The following is a 2,762-nucleotide window of genomic DNA, read 5'->3' on the forward strand; positions in this document are numbered from 1 at the left end:
TGGAGTTTTATAAGCAATCACTTCAAAAACAAGTGGAACGGAAGCTCTTGGTTTGGTGCGTTTAAGTTGTTGAATCTCTTCCTCCATTAATTTTCCCAATTCTTCAAGTTCATTTTCTTCATCGACATTGAAAACTTCAGCTTGAACACCATTCCCTCGAAAACCATCTTCTACTCCAAAAGTAGCTTCATCATCTCCAACTCTCAAAGTGAGTTTTGACTCGCGAATGTCAACCAGCACTCGAGTAGTATTAAGTAGAGGGCGACCAAGAATGATTGGGCTATTGGCGTCTTCTTTCATATCTAAAACGACAAAATCAATTGGAAACACGAATTTCCCAATTTTTACCAAGATATTCTACACAATGCCCCTTGGATGTGTCACTGAACGATTGGCCATGTGTATAGCCTTCAAACCCGGAAGATTTAGCTTTTGATAGAACGAGTAAGGCATTAGATTTATGCTAGCTCCCGAATCAGCTAAAGCATAAGTCTTGAAATTATTCCCAAACTCACATCGAAGATTGAGGCGTCCAGGATCTCCCATCTTCTTTGGTAACTCTCCCATAATCACTTTAGAACTTTTCTCACTAAGAATTACCTTGGAATTCTTCTCTAGCTGCTAGCAAGTTTCAAGTAGATCTTGCAAGAATTTGGCATATTCAGGAACCTTAGACAACGCTTCAATAAAATGAGTATTAATTGAAATACCATTCACTTGTTCCATAAACTTAAAGTGTTCCTGCTCCAGTGGGTGAATATGAGCTCGTGATGGAAACGGAAACGGAGGATGATAAGCTGGAACATCATGAAAATTTCTCTGTCCAGACTCACCCCACGTCGTGGATTCGATGTTTCAGCAACATTTTTTTCTTCTAATCGTGACTTCTTCGAGCTTGGTCCGGTTTGATGTCCGTCAACTTCATGTGCTTCAAGGATCTCAGAGATGGTATCCTCTTCAGTTTCTATTACTATTACCTGCGATTGAGGCTTTTTCTTAGAAATCTTTGGAGATAATTTTTCTTGTACAAAAGTAGTTAGTTGACCTAGTTGGAGTTCAATATTTTGGATCAATGCTTGGTGATTTCTTAGTAAAGCTTGTTGGTCCTTCATAATATTTTGATGTTCCCTTATCACTGCATCGGTCTCATTGTGTCTTTTCTTGGAAGCCTCCATAAATCTATGTAACATAGACTCAAGATCAACTTTCTTTTCAGGAGGTGGTTGTTCTTTATGGTATAAGCCTCGTTCATTCTGAATATAGTTTTCTTCTTTCAGCTTCTTATATTCGTTATAAGGAAACCACTCCTTCTTTGGTTTCCTCCAATTTTCATCATACTTATCTCCACTCAAGTAGCAAACTTGCACCTTTTTATTTCCATTTGCATACAAGTGGCCATCTTTTGTTAAGTGTGGACCATTACATCTTTCACAACCAACTCTAATCGCATGAATTGATTGGTCCATCTTGGTCATTCTTCGGTCCATAGTATTTAGCATGGCCAGTACAGCAGCCATGTCTACAGAATTTCATCCCCCAATTCCTTTTACTCCATCATGTCTTGGAATGTGGTACTCACAAGAATGCTTTGAGAACTCTTCAATTAAGTCCTTGATTTCAGCCATATTTTTCTTTGTAAGTGGTCCTTGAGAATCAAGGAGTTGCCTCGTCATGACATTCACCCCGTCATAAAAGATAGACACTTCTTGTTGTATGTTAAGGTCATTTTGAGGGAAGTTTTTTAGTAACCCTTTATATCACTCCCATGCCTCATAAAGTGACTCACCTGGTTGTTGCTCAAAGTTAGCTATTGCCTTCTTGAGTTTAGATATCTTTGATGGTGGGCAGAATTGTTCTAGGAATTACTCACGTATTTTTGCCCAAGTAGTAATTGCACCGGGTGGTAGTGCCTTCACCCAATCTTTGGCAGCTCCCTTAAAAGTAACGGGAAGCATCCTTAAATAAATTGTCTCTCTAGGAACATTCGGTACATTGAAATAGTCTGTAATGTCATCGACCTCATCTAGGTGCTTGTAAGCATCCTCATGATCCTTCCCAGAAAATGGTACGTCCTTAAGTGCAGTAAGAATGTGTCCTTTCAACTCGAATATTGTAGCGGCGGGAATTACGGGTTGTACTAAACCAGGACCGGTGTCCTCTCGGATTCTCTTCTTGTATGCTCCCATGTACATATCTGCAATATTTGCCATCTCGTTTTCTGGCTCGTCTTCGGGTTCACTTTTTTCTAGTTCGAATTCGGGTTCGGACTCGTATTTGGATTCTTGTGGATTAGGATTTTGTTCAAAGCTTTCAAACTTGCTTTCGTTCTTCAAAGATGTACTTGACTCACCCACGTTGTTCCCTTTCTTCTTCCCAAAAACCGATTTAAGGTCTTTGAAAGGCGACTTCTATGGTGGTTGGTTTTCTTCTACGTTTCTATCCGTCTTTTTGTGAAGGGTTGACTCTGGATCTTCAAGCGGTGGTACCAAAGGTGTTTTGGAACCTTTGGTCATGAACTACTGCAATAAAATGAAAAAATAAAAACGTAAATCTTAACAAAAACTAAATAAAATCGCCTACTGGCTGGTCACCACGACATGGTGAAGAGCACCACCTCGTGTTGTCGCAGAAAATCTAAACAGGAGCGAAAAATAAAAAAAACGTAAAACTACTGATCCCAGTTAGTGGACTTAAGGTCCCCGTCGTGAGTTCAGCCCTGAAACAAAAACTAATGCAGAAACTTAACTTTTTGCAGGTTTTAC

General features: G+C 39.6%; 1 non-coding gene across 1 annotated transcript; it reads left to right on the forward strand.

The window, feature by feature from the left end:
• Positions 1-1,719: 1,719 nt before the first annotated feature.
• Positions 1,720-1,826, forward strand: LOC145161979 (small nucleolar RNA R71). The gene has a single exon (XR_013738833.1). It is a non-coding gene; the product is annotated as a small nucleolar RNA R71 (small nucleolar RNA).
• Positions 1,827-2,762: the final 936 nt, after the last annotated feature.

The sequence above is a fragment of the Lactuca virosa genome, chromosome 2 (assembly GCF_052849685.1).
Source record: "Lactuca virosa cultivar CGN04683 chromosome 2, Lactuca_virosa_CGN04683_v6, whole genome shotgun sequence".
NCBI classification, from domain to species: Eukaryota; Viridiplantae; Streptophyta; class Magnoliopsida; order Asterales; family Asteraceae; genus Lactuca; species Lactuca virosa.